This window comes from Mesitornis unicolor, unplaced genomic scaffold (genome assembly GCF_000695765.1).
Source record: "Mesitornis unicolor isolate BGI_N332 unplaced genomic scaffold, ASM69576v1 scaffold6377, whole genome shotgun sequence".
In the NCBI taxonomy this organism is placed as follows: domain Eukaryota; kingdom Metazoa; phylum Chordata; class Aves; order Mesitornithiformes; family Mesitornithidae; genus Mesitornis; species Mesitornis unicolor.
This window is the reverse complement of record NW_010198352.1, coordinates 19,780-40,983: the sequence shown is the minus strand read 5'-3', so window position 1 is coordinate 40,983 and position 21,204 is coordinate 19,780.

Sequence of the window (21,204 nt, the reverse complement as noted above, 5' to 3'; positions counted from 1 at the left end):
CAGATCCATTTACTTACTGTAGAGACCTTGTCTAGATCTCTCATGATGAAGAAGCTATCACAAGCCTGGCAAGTTTTTAACAGCTAATTAAGCTCAGTGTAAAACACTGCACTTTATATCTAGCCTGACTGTGTCAACCTTCAGTTTCCAGCCACTGGATCTCATTCCCTCACATCAATGCTTCATTTTAATTTGAGTCTTTCATGGACATTTCTACTTACTAAAGTGAGGAAAAATAGCAGGTAAACAAATTCCTGGCGTAGCGGTCATCGATCTCCCTATCAGGCACATTTCAGCATTGCTGTCTACCCTGATGAAAACACCAACGGAACATGAGAATTTCCAGTGTGAGCAGTAAGAGAATGGCAGGAGCACTGAGATGATGGAGTCGCACTATTGGACTAACCTAATAAAAGAAAAAGTATGTCCCAACGTAGAAGCTAAAGTAGGATTTCAAATAATGGAAATTCTGTGTACCACTGAAGGAGCTTTTTAAGAAAATGAGAGGATTTTTTCAGGAGTCTGCATTATCACTCCTTCAGTTCAGTGACTAAGACATCATCACTGAGACATCTGCTTTCCTGTCGACCTCATTAATGTTCATAAATTTGGAAAGGGCAGTGTCAGGAGGAAGGAGCCAGGCTCTGCTCTGGGATGGCCAATGCCAGGACAAGGGGCAATGGTCCCAAGCTGGAGCACAGGAGGTTCAAGCTGAAGATGAGGCCAAAGTTTGTGAGTGTGAGGGTTCTGGAGCATGGCCCAGGCTGCCCAGAGAGGTTGTGGAGTCTCCTTGTGTGGAGACACCCAAAGCCCTGGCCGTGTTCCTGTGTGACTGCTCTGGTGATCCTGCTCTGGCAGGGGTTGCACTGGGGGAGCTTTCCAGGTCCCTTCCAACTCCTTGTATTTTGTGATTCTGTGGTAGTGCCGGTTAGAGATCAAGGCAGAGGATGGGTTTTCTCCACACTGGAGAGGCTGGGGACGTCTATAATACACATCACCATGGAGTCCAGCAATTTCTGGCAGAAAAAGAAGGCATTAACCCCATTTTCAAAATGTCTAATATCTTAAAAGCCGTGTATGAGCATGCAGCATTAGTACTCAGGGCCAGCAAGTCATGTAAAGGCATTTCTTGAAAGGGTATGAAAACCAAGTGTAACAACCACTCAAATCTTACAACCGAGCGTGCACCGCTTCACCTTCCAATTATGGCAATAGTGTTTAACATACCAAACAATGAATTCAACATATGTATCTATTAGGTAATTTAATTACCTCCCCACCCCCCAAAGGTATGCAATGCAAGAGATTGATTCACATTTCTGGTTTTGACCCACAGTAAAGGAGATTAATAGAGGAAAGTAAATTAATTTAGATGGCAAGCTACTTAACCTAATTGGATCAATGTAATTCTGAAGGAGCAGGGATCAAAATAACATTAATATATCATAGCGCAATTCGTCGCCACGTCTGCAGCTTCAAATGTTGTCAGCTACAAGGCTCAGCAGTCCTAGATGTTTATCAATTTTTTGCACGGCACGAAGAGGCAGAAACAAATGCTATTGAGAACTGTGTCAACTGCTGAATACGATTAAAAAATACCAGTTGAAGCACCACAACTTCCTCATTTATTCTCCAAAGATGCAAAAGTGTGATTCTTGAGTGAAATTACTTTTGTACTTAGCCACTGTGTTTGTCAGCAGCGTGGATTTTCTTCCATTTCCCACAGCCAAATTAACAAGTCGAAGCTTTGATGGTGCAGAAGGACAAGTTTTATCCCTCCTGATCTAGACGAGGCACAGGCTTTCTCATCCTCTGTAAATCAGCAGGAACCTGTCAGATTTACTGAAACGTTTTCAGGTGTCAAGCAGCTTGCACCAACCTACGCCTCAGGGAATACGATTAAAATTATTTCAACTTCTAACCCTCACCTTCCCAGCCCCCCCACAATGTGGGGTGGTTTCAGGCAGCTTGTCTGGGGAGGGGGAAAATGTCCTGTTTTGAACACATCCAACTTTTTACTCGACCCATTTAATGACAGGAATGGTAATTTAACACGCTGCCTCTCACTTGCAAATGAGAAAATCACTCCCTGCTCTCCAGGCACCACTATACTATTTCAAGTTTATAATGATATTTCATCACCCCAGGGGAGGCAGAAAGAGTCACAGGAGTTGGAGATGGAAAAGATCTAGTGGAACATACGGACGGCCTCCCTGGAAGCCAAATGTGCTGCAGATCAAATTGGGTTCTGTCTCACCGAGCTGCAAATGTCAGAAGCGATGCTGAACCCACCACTTTCAAAGGAGATTACTTTGCAATCCAACAGATGTTACTGTCGTGATGCATTCTGTGAAATTCAGCCTTTTCTATAGTTTTTCCTACTTACACTTCTTCCTCTATCTGAAACAACCGCTTTTTCCTTCTTGGTACATATATCATTCAGATAGGTGCAGATTACTATCAAATTCTCCCTTAACCATCCACGTGCCAAGTATAACGTATCAAGCTATAAAAAAATGACAGGAGCTGTGTACTTTTCCTGCCAGTTCTACTCAGGAGAAATCTAAGCATTATCAGAGCAGGAGCAGACACCAGGGTTTTCCCTGGTGATCTAGGAGAAACCAATAGACAAAAAGCCTGAGGAATAAATCTAACAGCACACAGGCTTGTTTTTCCATCTGTCTTTTAGGATGAAACTTCTCTGCTTGCCCTCCCTGTTCCAGGTCACCCCCTGCCACACAGATATAAGGGCAAAGACACCAACACCGTCATCCATCAAAATGCATCTGCAAGTCTCTCAAAGCTGCTCTGTGAGACTGAAGTGACACCCAGCAACCGAGATTCAACAGCACCGCTTTGAAGCCAAACAGTGTGATGTCTGGACAGTCTGGCACGTATTCCTTCAGCATCCTGGGTGGTGTGTGGCTCACTGCTGCACATCTCAGAGGGACCTTGCCTTGCTCTGGCACGGCCTGGAGCAGAAAACTTGACCTTTGCTTCAGCAGGGAATCAGGGCTGGCAGAAGAGACTCAAGTTCTTAAAATAATAAATGCCTGCTTCTGCCAGCACTGATTGCTGGTGTTAGCAAGTGAGCAGGGACCTGGGCTTTTCTTGGGCAGGCTCTCCATGGCATACAGAGCAAACCCACCCAGTAGCCTGGGATGTGGTGCGTCCTGCCTACTGCCATCAAGCATTGACTTGGACTTCGAGATGGGGTAAAGAGCAGCAAGAACTGGACACTTAGCTAAAATCCCATGCCTGAAATAGAAACACCATAAATCAACTTCTAAAATCAGTTTTCTGTTTTCTTTTGAATCTCATGGAGGTCTAAAGCAGCCTGAAATGTGAGCTAAAGTTTACTCAACTATTTGACTCTGACATGCCTAAGAATGAAGTGTGGGTACTCTGCATGTACACTGCAAGACTGACAGCACTGAGATGAATGATCTGATTTTTCGTTTCTGCAAGTCCTCATCCTATCAAAGGAATTGGAAATGCAACCCCTAACGTTACCTTAAATCTGGTTTCAAATATGGTCACACATGGACATCTGGACTAGATGACCTTTAAATGTCCCTACCAAGCCAACACACTCTGTGATTCTATGATCTCTGATCTGGGGTCCAACACCACAACAATGCACTCCTTGGTCAGGAGCTTTCACAGGGTTGATTTTGATGATGCAGACAAGGGGCCGTGGACCTATTGGGTTTCAGAGAGGAATATACACTCCTTCTGCTCTTAAGTTTGCTTTTCTGCTTACCTTTGGTTTTGACTAACACCCCAGTACAGTTACAGCACTTCAAGAACTGGACCTCCTAAATGAGGACAGGCAGCTGCTCCACCTCCTCTGTGGGAGCACTGATCATGACGAACCTCTGATGGTGCACGGCTGACTCACATCTGAGCACAGTGCCTCCCTTCTCCTCTCATACACTGCCTGCAGCTCAGACAGACAGCTGACCTTTACTTAAACTTGGTACTCTTTCTCCTCCTTTCCAGTGATAACAGGCCTGTTTTCTCCCCCATACAAGTACTGCCTCGCTCTGTTACACTAATTCTTGTTAAAAGTCCTTTGGTTATGCATTTTAAACCTTGCCTACAAATGGAGGAGGTGAGGAGAATGAAACAGGACAGTATAGTTATAGAAAACATCACCTAAACCTCTGCCTCCTGACACCAGCGTACTCCATTCATCCTTAAGCATCTCCATTCAGGTCATTTTGACCTTTATACTGGAATTAGTTGTCATTTCTTCAATGTTGTATTTATCCACGGGTATATCCATAGGAATAAACCAGTTGGTTAAGCCTGCTGTGTCTGCAGTGGTGGTTTCAGTCCAAGTACCTCCTGACGTTCACAGAGGCGTTTTTCAGCCCTTCTTTCTCATTACAATATAGCGAATGAGTGAAGCATGGGTAATGAGTTTCCCATGCACAGGCACCTAACATCATCCTATTCGAACAACCACCACATCTTCTTTAAACACGCCACATTCTTTCCCCTTGTTTAATTATCTTAAGTGATTTGAAACGCTTTTGGACATGTTCCCATTGAATGTCTCCACTTCATAATACCCTATCTGCTACACTCCAGTGTGCTGCCATAGAGGGGCTGCAATGTCATAACCGAAGAACCTGAGAGATTGAAATTCGCAGAGCTTAATTAGCACAACAATTCTGAGGGAAAAAAGGGAGTAAAATAAAACTATAATAGCTCGGAAATCAACCAAGCGTCCAAAGTTTCAATACTAACTCTATGGTAGTAGCCTCTGGCCTATTTCGCATGGTCTGTAGATAGACAATTTGAGTTGATCATACGCTACATTTAAAAAATGTGTCTCTGTGCTTCTACTCAGTTCTTTTGATGCAGAAATTCACATAACCCTGCATTTACTGGAGTCCATGTTAAATCTCGCTCCCATCCCCTTGCATGAGTGGAACAGCATCAGGCACAAAGAGGGTAAATTTTCATCAACGTGCTACAACAACAAAAGCAAGAGCCATGTTAGTGTACAGTAATACAGGTACCCTCATCGATAGCTGCTCTCTGGTGTGCTGGGGACAGGGACACAGCTTTTAAAGCCAAAAAGCACCCTGTCTCCAGAACCAGTCACTACATGAGGCTGCAGCATAGAGAAAACCAAAGAACAGTCTAAGCAAACAAATCCGAACGATTAAGGGAGAAACCCACCTCCCTGGCTGGCATTGAGTGATTGAGAGCTTTTCCTCTTTCCTGCCTGCTTGGGAAATAAATCAGAAACCTCACCTCCCCAAACTTCAACAGAAAAAGATTAAAATGAAATTAAGCACATCAGCAGCCTCTCATGCTGTTCCAGGCTCTCGATGCACACCCCGCTTCCATCGCTCATTGTGATGTTTACGGCAAACATTGACTTGCCAAAACTGTAGCGTTTATTCTATCATTCTAATTCCAAAACGTTAATGAAGAGACCACTGCTAACCAGTGTTGTGGTGAAAGCTTGTTCTCGCTTGGAAGAAGATAAACAACATGTTTTCCAACAAAGCAGATGGGTAAAAACAAGTTCTCTCCCTAAAATGGCTTAAGCTTGGCCAAAACCCTCAGAGTAGCCCTAACGGGACAGTGTTAGGTACCCTGCACCTCGGATGGTCATTAAGGGAAGAAGCAACCCACATAGCTTGTGTGGGTGAATGAGAGGGACACCAGCAAGGTTAACTCTGTCTTTGCTTGGAGACAGCAAAACCTCTCCAGCAGGAGAGGGAATGGCACCACTTCTTTGAGTTTGGACTAAAACTGCCCATCTCACACCAGAAGTCCAAGTCAGAACTGGTTTCCTGCTCATGTTAAACCCCCAAGATGTTCTGGCTCCAGCCAACCCCAATGTATCACAGCAGCATCTGACAGTTTTCAGCACCTCTCTCACAGAATTGTCCTAGTGAGGAATATTTTCTATTGCCTCCTCAAGCTTCCCTGTGTAGCAGAGTACTAGAAATCACGTTATCAGCTCAGCTGGGCAGTATGCCATGAAAAGCAAACCCCTTCAGTAAAAGCTCCAGAATAACACCAGCCACATATTGCTGTCAGCTACGGAGAGATGACAGCGCTTGTTGGCTAACTGATTTTTGGTGGAAAAATTACAATTCTGTGCATTTAAGCAAACTATGTAGGCTTCAGAGACGCTTTACTGTGTGAGCTACATTAAGTAGGTTTAACTTACAATAATGGAAGTGGCTGCGAAACCCTGAAGCAACATGCCAAAAGCAAAGCATTATACTGGAAATAATAAACTGAACGACTACATTTCCAAAGTGTCTATGGCAAAGAGCAAATTTACACAATTCAGTATTCTGATCTGGCTCTGGATGGACTAAAGACTAACACAGCTCTGAAACTTCTTGCTCCTTTTCCATGGGTCTGCTCCTCAGGTGGCAATACTGTGGTTTTTTATGAAATGCGTACTTCCACTTACATTTCCACTAAAACACGTATAAAACAATATAGGGGCTATTTTTTAACATTCTGATCTCGCATAGAGAACACAGCATTCGAGCTGCAGATGTAGGCAACGCAGACAGGACCATAAAATCGTGGCTCAAAAGATTCACTAGAAAACATTGAGATGTTTCAGAAGCTAAGCAGCACGTACATCATGAGTGGCAGCCATAATATTTTAATGCATTCTTTCCTAACATCACAGCGCTGCCTTTCATAAAACAAATTCTTCACAGTCACTGCAACTTCCAGGATGGCATATTTTCATTAAACAGTAAGTTGGGAGATACTGGGCTGGAAAGCTGTCAAAGTCTATTTGAAATCTTTCATTCAATTAAATGTGTCATTTGTAGCTGAGTAAAATTATGCTGCTGAACAGATGTCATCGGGCAAATTGTCTGACTGTATTTTCATCCAAACGTTTCCAGCCTAGTACAGAATTTTGTTTAAAACATCCAAGAAAACTCGTCCTAACATGGAAAATTCATAAACATAGAAATTTAAGCAACTCCAATGAAAAATGAGAACTTATTAAAATATAACTAACAAAATTTAAATAGTACTCTGGGATTACAAAAGGATATATGCAAGCATCAGCAGTACTTTTAGGAAGTCAGGTTCTTTTATTAATGAAGTCACTGAGCATAGGTTTATTCTTAGACCCTACCCACCAATCACATCCTCTCCCTGTCTCGTTTTTGCTTTTGAGTGTGTGCCTGTAAGTCTGCATTTGCATTTTTAATTTAAATGAAGTTGTCTTGCCATTTCTGCCAGTTTGTTGAAACAGAAAAGAGCATTTTTTTCTTTCACTAAACCCACCACTTTTCCCTTGCCACAAGAATAAGCCAATTGCCCTAAGCAGTCTGTACTCCTGTTTCACTTGCAGACCACCATTGGCTCTTACAGATACGTCTCCACTTTGTCCTACACCTCGCTGTCTCTCACCAACCTTTCAAAATTCCAGATGGAGAGAGCAATGTTGTATAGGGAAATTTTTGGGCAAAATCTGTGTTTAGGGATGGGGCTTGAAATATTCCTCCTCCTTTTCCTCTTTCTTACCCACTAATTACTTTCCCACACTCCCTGCATTTTACCTTGCCCATTCTTCATCATCTTTCCATTCCCCCTCCTTTTCCCCATATCCCTCCTTTCATCACCTCTCACATGCCTATGCTTATAATTACACCTTTGAACAGGAGACACATTTTTCTTAGTAAGCAAGACACAAAAAAAGCAACACAACCACATTGATGCTCTTCTTAAACAACCCTAAATCCTGTGGGTACCACACCATGGTACGTGGGGCTGGCCACGAAGTGACCAACTTCCAAGACGTTGATTTCAGTGGGACCTCTAAGAGGAGAGAGAGCACAGATCATTACCTCTGTTTGTCAGGTCAGGCTCCATGTTCATGTCTTTCAGGCAAAGGAAGACAGTGAAATCAGGACATTGAGAAAAGGGTAAATTAGGTTTTTAGATTTTTAGGGGGGTTTCTTTCACCTCTTTCTGCTGCACACTTCCACTGTATCCAATTCCTCGACTCCGCCATGTGTCAGAACACTTTATGAGCCAATTAAACACATTAATTCACCAGCAAAAGACTGCAGGAAAACATCAAAACCTGTGGCTTTAGCCCGGTGAGCTGGTTCCCTGCAAACCACAAGCATGGAAGAGCTGCGGCAGACAGAGGTGGGAAGGAAGGGCAAGGAGCAAGGATGGGGCAGGAGCAGCCCTCCTTCCCACTCCAGTGACAAGCCTGTGGTCAGGAAAATGGGTTAAAACCCCCAGCATCAGCCACATCTGCTTTTACTTAGTTAGGAAGTGGTTGGTGTCAGAAAAAAATTCAGATTTCTCGTTACCATAGGAGATTTTGCTGGCCCAAGGGTCTAAACTTGCTTCTTCCCCCTCATTGAGGGCATCTCATTGCACTAAAGAGAGGTTTGTAAAGAGCTTGGGTGAAGGAAGGATCAGACACCGTCTTTCAGCAGTGAAGACCCAAAATTATAATTTTCTTTTCAATTCAAGGAAGTAATTAGTTTATAATAACATTTAACATTTAGCTGCTGACAGAGATATGACACTTATCTCACACAAGTCATTTTAATTATTCCTACTAACCAAAACCTCAAAAATACTGCGTAGTCTAAGCTAACAACGCCTCTCCAGATACTTTCGGTTCTACTGTCATGTCAAAAATTGACGCCTAGAGCACCAGCATTTATCAAGCTCATTATAGATTTCATCCGAATGACTACAGATAATTAAAAGTATGCTTCATTTTTATTGTAATGTTTTCCCCCTCTAACACTGCAAAGCAATTCTGTTGTTGCTCAGGGTTTTAGGGATTAATGTAGACCCATCTGCCAAAAAATAAAGTTTCATAGGATTATATTCAAACTATTCATAAATACAGACATGATGCAGAAAGGGTATATGCATACAGACACACACACGCTCTTTGGAGCACCACACAAATTTTCACATATATAAAATAGCCTTAAAAGTGAATGGTTATTTCGGATACACAGCTTGAGACGCTTGGATAATCATCCTTTTAAAACAAGTCTTCTCTGAGGCACTTGGTCAATTTAAACACAAACAAATCCTTTAGAAGATGTTTGCCATACTTGATAACATTTAACATTTATATGTTACCAATATGAAATAGATGCCTCATAATCTTATACCACACAGAATTATTCACACTTAAATAAAGCACGTATGTCTGCTACTACTGCAGACATCAGTGGAGACATTTTGGCAGCATATTGCTTTACTTTGTGTAGGTGTCACTGGCTCAGAAGATGCCCAGAGTGAAGAAACAAATCTTTTGAGAAACTATTCAACAGGATGCTGGGGAGCCATCCTTCCTGCGCTAAGATTTAAGTGATATATTGAGAGGTTTTTAGTGATGTAAAACACATTAGGAGATTTCTGAACTAACTCGGCTTCCTCTGCACTGAGAGCTGCGTCATGCACAGACAAAAAGCCGGGTTGCTGTATTAATGCAGGGCATGCATTTCCACACAGGACTGCATTAACACCAGTTGAAAGATCTTTTTGGTACTATTCATGCATTCAGAATAAGCATTCAGACATCCATACTACGCTATGTCTGTCACACCTGGAGCTGCTATGATAGTAGGTAATAATGTCTGTATAAAACATATATATCTTAATTTTTTGGACTGTTTGAGCTCACAGTAATTAGTGCAACACTGAGCTTGACTTACGTAAGTGTAATATATTGCACCCAGAAATCTGATTCATTCTAGCATCCTTAACAGTCCTCCAATTAAATACCATCATGTATGATGAATTTTCCTTGGCACACCTTTATCATCTAATGCTTTATGCTTTTACATGACTTTCCAGCTTACTTTGAAACTGAAATTACCCATAAATAGCAATGGCATTAAGAAGCAATTACAGACACATGCCTTTTTAATGCCTCTATTATATTCCACATTCTGGGAAATCAGAGAGATACTATTTAATGACACAGACACAGAAGAAACTAATGATTTGGCATTAACATCCATGTGAAGCAGTGCTAGCAAGGGGTCGGTGAGGTAGTTTCAGACTTAGGTAAAAAAAAGAGGGAGAAAAAATATAACGAGTAGAATCTGACATAAAGATTAGGAAACAGATCTATATTTTATAAAGGCTGTTTTATCCGAGACAGTTTAGGTTTCCTCCCACTCACAAAATGAGTTCCCAGTGAACAAACCCTTGACTCATGAGAATATTTCACATGCAGATTTGGATTTTATGTAAATTATTTAAGTACGTTTCAGCAAGTTTGGGCAGTGATGTAGAAACGTTCCTCTGCCTATGCCCATCAGTCAAAGAGACAGCCCTCATCACCGAGGGATGCAGGAGGGTAGAAGTTTTGCCAACAGGCTTAGGACCAGGCTGTGACACGGGAAAGATGCGGCTGAATTTATCTGTTCCTTAAATTTGTCCCCTTCTGACAACCGGAGCCTTGGACCAGACTGTGCTGGCAATACAAAAACCTCTGTCCAGAAAGAGCACATTGCAAACTGGGGAAAGCAAACCCTGGAAAATCTGGAGACATACGTTAAGGCCAGCCAACAGGAAAACTTTGCAACCTTCACATCTGGAATATCACAGGAAAGGTTAATTCGTTACATGAAAGGCTAAGATTTGGTTTGCTTTATCTCCTGGTTATTTCCAAACCACTCAGAATTACCATTATTTGAGTTAAACTCCAGCTGGGACATACTCCTCCATGTTTCAGTGTTGGATAGTATTGAATAAGGGAAAAGACTGCTTTTAATGACAGAGAGCTAAAATGACAAAACCCCTGGAGTAAGCCCTTCCAAAAGAGTCCTCCAAAGGAGAACTATTGAGATACTACAAGAGGCTGGAGGTAATCAATGTATAATTATCCACTGCACTGCAAACACAGAATAATTTCCGTTTGCTTTCTTGCACATTGCTGAATTTTAACTCTCAAAATGTATGTAAAATAAAAAAGCACAGACAATATTTCATTGTTGACTGTCCTACCTAAAACAAAGGGTGCCTTTTTATTTAAGCTGGACTCTGCCATTAGGTCTATATTAACAGGGAAATCACAGAATCCCAGAATATCAGGAGTTGGAAGGGATCTGGAAAGCTCCCCCAGTGCAACCCCTGCCACAGCAGGATCACCAGAGCAGTCACACAGGAACACGGCCAGGGCTTTGGGTGTCTCCACACAAGGAGACTCCACAACCTCTCTGGGCAGCCTGTTCCGGGAGGCCGTTATATTTGATGAGAGATGTTACGTTGTGCCACACTGTAGGAATTAGCTACAACGCTTCCATAGCAAAAAGCAAGAGGTAAAATTTTATCAGCACCATTGCAGGTGCCCAAAAACCACAGCACCCACTGAAGGTGCATGAAGACTTTCAACTGTTCATGTGTCCATCTGCTACCCAAATCCAGAGAAGCCTACAACAGTGCTGTCGACAACGGTTGGAGAGAAAGCACCCATTAGAGAGGAGACATTGGGTTGTCAGGGAGCTCCAGATAATACCGAACAAAAAAACCTCCAACCCAGCTTCTTTCGGTGAGGGAACAGAAGACACAATCAGTGCTGCTAACAAAATAGCAGGGAATTCAACAGTTTGAGAAACATGTAATGGGATACTGAGCCTTTCCAACTCCAGACTTCTGGTTTTAATTAGATCCTTGTCCGAAATAATGGAAAGGTTTTTCGCAACCGATGGCTGATGCGTAGATTGCAAAAAATGAGCTGGTCTGAGATTAGACAGCAATATCACAGCACAATACATTCAATTTAACCACATTCCCCTTTTCCCTCCTCAGTCCTGCCAACCGTCTCCGTTGTTATCAGCCTGAGCAGGAAGGAGACACTCTACAAACTCCCAAATATTCTCTTGCTATAAGGAGACAGGAGGCAGAGCACGGCTGAGGTAGATGAAGTGGGCAGAGTATAGAAGGGTATGGTAAAACCGGCTTACGCGTCCTGCGTGCAAAGCTCATCCATCCCAGGGATGTCATCCCAGCACCTCTGACCAGCTAACTAATGCAATGAAAGGAACAAAGGAAAAGCAGAAATAAACAGCTAGAAAGTCAAAGCAACAACCACCGAAATACGTAGAATATTTGTATGCATCTTCCAGGAGTCAGTAATGCTTTGGGACATCTATCTACTGCTTTGAATGCTTTTCTTCCCCACCTCCTTACTGTATTTAATGGGAAATTAATGGGAAATCTGGAGAACAAGCCTGATGAGGAACGGCTGAGGGAACTGGGCTTGTTTAGCCTGGAGAAGAGAAGGCTGAGGGGAGACCTCAGCACCACCTACAACTGCCTCAAGGGAGCTTGGAGAGAGGTGGGTGCTGGTCTCTTCTCCCAGGTGATGGGGATAGAACAAGGGGAAAAGGCACCAAGCTGTGCCAAGGGAGGTTCAGGTTAGAGATAAGGAGGAAGTTCTTTCCTGAGAGGGTCGTCAGAAGCTGGAACAGGCTGCCCAGGGAGGTGGTGGAGTCACCATCCCTGGATGTGTTTAAAGAGCGGGTAGATGAGGTACTTAGGGATATGGTTTAGTGGGTAGACAGGAACGGTTGGACGTGATGATCTCAGAGGTCTTTTCCAATCGAGCGATTCTGTGATTCTGTGAAATGGTTCTTTTTTCTTAATTTAATTTTCACTGCACCTTCATTTTGGCCTGATTTTCCACATAGGAGTCAGGCCCTTCATTTCAGTAATAAACCAGATGTACCCTGCCACAGCTTTTCGGTAGAGTTAACCAACAGTAACCACTGTTAACATAGCCCTAACATTTTCAGATGCCTTTAATCAAATACCTCTACTTGATTTCGCTCTTTAAAGGCCAACAAACTGCTTCGTCCTGAATTTCCCCTTGGTCTGCTCCAATTTGTCATGCTCCAGAGAGGACAAACATCCCAGCGGTCCTTCGGAAAGCGCAATGGCTTGCAATTCACACGACCTTCTGAGACACGCTGTTTCCCCACACCATAACGTGCCAAGAGACCTTGGTCCACAGCCCAAGATACTGGGTTTTTTCAGCACTGAGAGCTATGAGGAAGTTTTCCTTGGAAGATGGTCCTCAGTGCAGCAAAGTTAATTTCTTTACCTTGGTCTGATAGAAATATTTACTCTTCAAGAGTACATCGGCTGGTGAATGTACATACTTAGTTTCATGAGCGTATTTTGGACAGACCTAGAAAGTTCACAGGAATATTTTATAAATATTAGTGCAAATCAGCAGAACCTCATTATCTCCTACTGAGCTATGGTAACTTACATCAGCTGAAAGAGATATGACAAGAAACAGCAGAATTCAAGAGGTCCTTCAAATAAAATCAGGCAGCAAACAAAGGAGGCTGAGTCTTGAACTCAATGCAAGACAGTAACTGCAAAGAAAGAAGAAAAAAAACCCATCACAGCACTGGAATTCCAGAAATCTGCTCTCCTAAGAGGAAATTCTTCTTATCCTTTCTGATGGATGAGAGGCTCAAAGCACAGTGTCACTGAAACAGGAAAGCAACTGCAGCTACAGAGACCCAAATCTGCCAAGATATAGAGAGCGCTGCCAAAAAAGGCATTTTCAACTTTAACAAGACCTGACCAGAGCCTATTTGGCTTGTCTCAGCTTCCTGATGGTTTAAAGCTGGAAAGGTAGCAGAACCTCAGCAAAAATACCTGGAAAGCCTAGGTGGCAGAAAAATAGCCAGGAGTGTGTCTGGGAAGGACACAGCAACATCCATTTTCAGCGAGGTTTCAATGCTGGGCAGCTCGCTGATATCTACAGAGTTTTAAAGAGCTGTTTATTTGAAAGCTTTTCTAAAGCTGGCTTGATAACACAACACATCAGCTTGGCTTGTGACTCTGCAGCTCGACAAACAGAAGGCAAAGCTCCCCCTGCTTCCCAAAATGCCTCTGCATCTCACTGAGCTTATTTTTGTTCATATGTCTTCGTATACGTATTTGCTTTAATGGTCTAGAAGCGACAAAGTCTTACAACTTTCTGAGATGCAAAGGGCTCCAGTACGAAAGCAATGACCAACCACTCTGTGAAAGGATCAGCGAGAAAACATTGACGTTTTCTTGCTGTTTGTTTGTATTTGAAGAGTCCCCATTGCCAATTACAGTTGGCTGCTGTCAGGGATCATTACCCCTAACAACATCTCCAGAAACACACAGCGAACACGATCTTGAAGCTCCTGATGTTCCAGATCAGTCGCAAGCTTGAGGACAGTGATACCGTGCTGCCAACAGCTGTCACAAGCAGGGAGGTTTCATCTTGTCGCTGGCCTAACAACTGTCTTTCCCTTTCCTATGCCATGCTTCAGCATATCTTCAGCTGTCAGAACAGATATATCAAGCAACATTACCTTCCCAACAGTATCAGTTCAAATTACTCCCCAGAATACTCCTCTTCCGGCCTCTCAAAGGCATGAGTCTATTTTCTCGACTGCAGTCAGTGCAACAGTAGAACTAATCCACCCTATATATCTTTTCCATAAAGCACCAAATTCGAGATGTCAAAGATTAATCCGAGAGGCAAATTCATGTAAAATTGCTAAATCACAGCACTTATGCGCTAAGTTGCTATGGAAAACTTCCCAGCTAGAGCAAGAAATCCTTTTGCTTACTGCACCAGTGCCAAGGTAACGGAGAGACGCGCTTTGAGTCCAGACTGAACGACAGCCGCGAGCTTTTCCCACCAGCAACATTAGCAACGTGCAATGCTCTTTTCAAGCTTTGCTATTTCCTAATGATGCTCCTGGAATCACAGATGTGAAGGGCAGAACGGTTCACAGAGAAATCCTCAAGAAAACAATATCTGTCTGTAGTATAGATTTTAAAATGTCTACAATAACCCCATCATCCGAGATGGGGGAGGAAGGGAAACTATCGCAATAAGGGCTGGAAAACTGAGGAAAAGCTGCCACACATAACACACACATTACAGGCCAGCCTGCGTTCACTGATGCAGCTCTTGGTGGACTGTCTAGCCTTTTTTTTCCCCATCAGCATTTGGGAATCCTGTTCTTCCACAAAGACACAGCAGAGCCTTGAACCTACCGTGTATTTATCATAAGGTGTCAGCTGTGGGTAGCAGTGAAGAAGAAAGGCTGACAAATCCTCTTCTCACTGCATGTCTCTATGTTAAAAAAGCAGGTGTGCCATAGCATGAATATTTGATTTCCACAGAGAAGTCATTTCCTCATTATAACGTGCTGGCTGCTCGGCACAGCTGGTTTCACACTTGGTTGGTGTAGATGATGCTACAGGTCCTACGGTTGCGTTCTGACACACAAGATAAAAACCTGTCTGCTGGAGTCAAGCCTCAGTATTTCCCTCAAATCATTACAGCAAATATGGCTTATCTGTAGGGAGAAGAAGAAAGGAGCGAGCCAGCAGACAGTGTTCAATCTAAGACAGACATCCAGAAACATATCAGATAATACGTGGGAGAGCTAAATTGTGTCTGTACGGAGGTAGACACGCATCGAGCATCCCAACGGCGAACTGCAGCCAAGAAAACGAAGTCTAGTCAATCTAAATTGCAGTGAAGAGTGTGTTCAAGTTTTCTCTTTTGCCTTTTTTCGCCTGCCAATTGTGCGTGTGTGGGGGGGTACGATTTCATTTTCCTGTTTTGAAAAAACATCTCCCTCTCTTCCCAATGGGCAAAGCCTACCAAAACTAAATAGGAAACTGCAGAACTGTGGCTAGGATCCAGCTGAGATTTCAGCACCCATTTAAGTAAAAACACATGCTTATTTGCAGGTCTCTTCAGAGAAGACTTTAAGCACATGGCTGAAGCTTTTCAAGTGTGTTTTTTAAAAAAAACCTGCTTGATAAAAGTAAATGTTAAGTAACCAAGCCCTTCAGAAGAGAAGCTGCACTCAAATGTGCAGGTCTTAACTGGGGCTTGTACAGCACATAAACCTGAGTTTGCTCAGGGCACTTTCTGCCAAGAAGAGTGTTTTTATTAAAAAAAACCACAACATTTAAAAGAAAATAATAATTTGGCTTCTCTGTTCTTGCCACTTCACCTGTACTCTCTTTACAGTCCCCTGGCCTAAGTGGCTGAGAAATCTGTGTCCCTGATCGCTGGGCTCCTGCTTCCCAAAATACCAGGCTGAAGTGTCACAGCACATTTGGTTCCAGTGGTGTCCATGCTGCTGCAGGATCTCTGCAGCTCACAAGGCAAGGCCAGCTTCTGCCTCCTGCAGGTATTCACAGTCATCCATAAATACCAAAAGTTATCAGCCTCTCATCTGACTGACTCCCATAGGAGTCTGGAAAACACTACCAAGATCTTCTTTAAAATAAAAGAAGGCATAACTATAGAAAGGAGTCCGTTTTGAAACCACCATGGTATTTACAGTTCCGGTATCTGCAACTTCTGTACTCCAGGCAGAATGAAATCCAGTAACATTCACTGGAGACACTTCAATACATGTAAAGAAAAAGGAAGAGACAAGAAATATGGCCCTAAAAAATCAAAAGAGTGCAGAAGCCTTAGAGATAAATGTCATTTTATAAATCTTCTCAGGTTATTTACCACAATTTAAATGTATCTGGAGATTGTGCCACAGAAACTGGCGGGTTTCTTCCACAGCTCCTTATTTGCCTGTCTTCTGCAGGTCAACACCAGCAATAGCAGTGACCTCCATAGCATTTGGGCTCTCCAGCATCTTAAGCCAAGCTGTGCAGAACAGCAATAGAAATTGTGGTACAGCACAAGGGAGGCTCATTATCCTATACAAGTGCTCCAAATGGTACTCTGAGGTGTCAGTGGCTACACAATTTCCAGAATACAAGCATCTTTTCCATGTGGCCTCCTAAATGTTCATAAGCAGTTCGAGCCAGCCAAAGTAAAACATGCAACTGCACCTCGCTCATTATTTCTTACCACTTTGTACTCTAAATGTGAAAATCTCAGGCTTCGATAATGCTGTGACACAGCGTTAGACTCCTGTGTGGGTTTGTGACGTGCTGAGTCACTGCAAATGGATTTAAAACATCAGCTGATAACAGGATTTCCAACATAATCAGGAGAAAAGAAAGAAAAAGACAGAAAAAGGCAAGAAAGGCCATTAGTCTAACTGCTACAGACAAGGGAAGGCATCCATCCTCGGTAAAGGCTTTTGTAAGGTATGGATGCATCATTATAAGATGAAACAAGTCAAAGGGTTAAAATATAAAGAGGTTCTGGCAGACTTTCATTTACGGAACTGCACTATGATTGTATCTCACAGGGTGAAGGTGAATGAGTTTGGCTGTTTTACAGGAAGACTGCAAAGGAAATTGCAGAGTATGTCTCTGGGCATAACCATCGGCCTCTGCTGAGCTCTGGTTTCACTTGGGAGCGCTAGGACAGGCTTCATCCTCCTGTTCCTTACAGGAGTAACCATCCACCATCCCCGAAACACACACTGAAGCTTCCTTAATATGATGAAGAACAAGGAAAAGGGGGAAAAATCAGAATATCTGATACTTAAAGGCTGACTAAAAGAGAAACATCTGAAATAATACTTGAGAGTAGTCAGTAATGAGGGAGAAACGAACAGCAAGAACCAGTTGGTCTACTCCTAACTCCTCTACCATCGCACCTTCAGGAACTTGCTTAATTTGTGTGACTCCTTGGTGTCCTCATCTGAGAGATGCAGTTCTGCTCTCATGGCCCAGCACTGCAGAGTAGACAGTGGGACCTATAGATCTCCACCACTTATATCACATAGCCCTATGGAGTCTGGTGCTAGGAAACATCAATACTACTGGGGTTATACAATATGGAGAGTATCATCTCTGGTTTTATCAGACTTCTAAAGCAAGATCTTCAAGAGAAATAAAATTCCTCATTAGAGCTGAAGCACAATTCAGACTCTTAACTTCAAGAGAGGAATAATGCAAATAATACTAAAAATCCAGCAGTGTTAGGGGACAAACTTGAGCATTAGAAACTTCCATGCTCAGATGAGGAAATACGCACAGCACAAAGATGGTCTTAAAACAAAGCACATCGTGGTGTTCTGCTCTCAGGTGTTCATGCAGTAGCAGTTTCAGACTGCCTCTGACAGCTATGATATTCTATTAAAATACTCAGTATTCATTACCTTACTGAAAAAGTTATTTAGCCAGTAAGAAATGATGAGGAACCGTGTGAGCACAGATGAAGAGCTGGCAGCAAATGGCCTCTATTTTGTTCTCAGTCACAGCAAGTTCCCAAGCACTCATCTGAAGAGGTTATTATTACATTTATGCTCTTATCCATCACCTCTGTCTTATTTCATCAAAAGGCAAAGCACAGATTCGCCTGATGAGTTACAGGTAAATAACAATGACCACTTCTTTCTTACAAAGGGTATTCAAAAAAGGAGATATTGCAAAGTCTTTTTTTCCCCAAAGAAATAATCCTCAAATTGTTAGTCTTAACATCATTTAGTTAGCGGAAGGAGAACCTAGAGAAGATTCAGCATTGCCAGCTAAAATACATCAAGACGATAACTCACCTTTCCTATCTTATTTCAATGCACATTCTTAATGCCCATTTAAAATCATAGCCTGCTCTTCAGGAGGACAAGGCTTTCAAGTGCTTTGTAAGGCGCAGACATGTGCGATACAAAGGCGACACAAAGGCGCCAGACCTGGGTTCTGACACCTTTTAAAGGCTGTTCCTCCAGCTCCAAATTTTGCAGCTATTCTATAGAAAAGTGACTTTGCCTTTTCTCCTTGCACTTACAGACTCCGGGATCTTATCGGCTCCGCTGCATCGTGCTGAAGAGACCTCTTCAGCTCCCCATTGTGCTCTCTGCCTCATAACCTCGGCATTTTACTCTCCTCAGCTGCATCCCAGCCTTTCTGCTGCTCACATATTCCCTATTGTGTCTACCTGAATGGTGCCCATTTGCTTCACGCATTAGGAAACTGAGATTTGTAAAAGGGAACCTGTGAGGGAAGTTCTGTCACTGACACCGAAAGGGTTCAGAGTTTGAGCAACTGCTGAGTACAACTTATAACCCCAAACTGAGCCGGGCTAAAAGTTACAGGTAAATAACAATGATAATAATACAGTTATATTTCAAATCAAAACAAGAAAACATGTCTATAAGTCTAATCCAAGGAAGAGAAATATAGATTGTGCTATATTAAATCCAGGATTTTTAATATCCCAGCCTTCATGAATATAAAAACATTTCTCAAAGCAGCATCCCAGAGACTTCCACATACTTTATGTTGATATCAGGCCATATTTCACACCTCCGATCACTCTTCCTCTATCAGATGTCTGCAGAAGACACCAAAACACGAGTGACTTCAGCTTACCTACCCCACTTTATGGAGCAGTATTATAACGTTACGCCTGCAGGGCTTTCACCATGAGCTGCTCTCCCTATCAAAAATGTAAGAGCTTAACCTGGATTCAGGTTGAAAGCCACCGAATGAGCATTTTAAAAAAGGCTGAGACCTATAAAACAATTATAAGCAAAAGGAAGTTTTGTAGCTGAGCCTCTGTCAGCGCTGTTGGAGGAAAATAGGTCGTGTCAAGCCAAGCTGATTTCCTTCATTGATATGATTACATGTTTGTTTGTATAAAGATGGTTACACGGTTTAAACTGCTGTAAAGCATTTGACCCAGTATTGTACAACGTACTGACTACAGATCCCTGTACAGGACCTGCTAAATGAAACAGGGAGTAGCGGGGCAGGAAAAAGAAGAAAATGAGCGTAAACGAAGGATGCTCTTACCCAGTTCCTGGTGGGATGCCACTGGCTTTGTAGCAGACACTGTGTTATTCTGCACTGCCATCAACAACACTAAAGTAAATGTAAAATATGCGGCTCACTCCAACTTGGAAGGAAAATTCATGTGATGAGAAAGAAAGGATTATGCTTTTAAATGGGCTGCTTCAAGGAAGATGTCTATTAGTGCAGCAAAATACAAAGACATTGATCCATCAGAAACATCTCCACATCAGGGGTGGTTTTGATTTTCTTAAACAAGTATGAACACAGCATATACCCACAGAGTGGTGAGAAATGAAAGGGGAGCATTTTCCTGGAAAGCGGTAACTTTAGAAGAATACAGGGTCATTCGTAACAACATCAGCCATGCAAGCCACGGAAAAAGTGGCCAAAAATGACTCAAAATGGAGCGAACCAGGAAAAGCGCCCCCAGGTAGCAGAAAATTGAGAGAATTTGGTGAGCTGTTCAAGGGATATTTACAGGAGCTGCAAGAATACAGCAAAGTCAGGCAGCTTCACAGCTCTGAGGGCTTCATAAAGGGAAAAAAATAGAGAAAAATACTGAAGGCAGGAAGAAGATTCTTCTGATCTAGTCTGGGCCTCTTTGTGCTGCCAAGCAAGAAGTGTGCCCCAGGTAGCAAACTCTGCCAACCGCTCCAGCACAGGCATCACTGCATGGTACCCAGTGGTCTGGAATAAATACAAGGTTGGACTAGAGAAAATACCAAGTTAGACCTGATGTTCTGTGTGTAAATATCCACCAGAAGGAAACGTTAGCAATGTAACAACGAGATTAGATGCAAAAATATGTCAAGGAGAAAGAGGCTGCTGGGAAGGCATCTCCCAGGGCATGAATTTGGAATGGTGGGTACAGGTTGCTCTGCCCCTCAGTGCCGTACCCATGGAGGGGATGGGCAAGTGGCTGGGAGAATACCAAGTACCAATGTTTAAAATAAAGCTTTAAATAGTAAAATCTCAACTTCTGTGTCATACCCGACCCTGTGAAAGCTACACATTTCTTATGCAGAGAGCACAAAGATGAGGAGCGCCGCTGATGATAAATCTGGTGACTGCTCCTGCTCAGAGACCTCCATCCTCCTTGAATTTAATGGAAACTTTCCCAACCACTATTGTACGTGTTGCCTGTCATTACTAAACACCCGCTAGGTTATTGTGATGCAAAGTAAAATACGCAGCAGAAATGCTGGTGTTTTTTTTTAAATACATATCTATTTCTTTAAATTATACTGTGGTCTGCAAACCTGGTTAGTCTGCTAGTCCATGTATTAATTTCCAATGAGGACTTTCGCTCAGAGTTAATATGAATTCACCACAAACAGCATTTTGTGGCTGGATAAACAAATTGGATATTGCTTTTCAAATGGACAAGCAGCAGATAATAGTGTTCAGAGTGCCCGCTGCCTGCCTGGGAACGCAAGGTATTCCCATATAATGAGATATTGCAGAGCATGG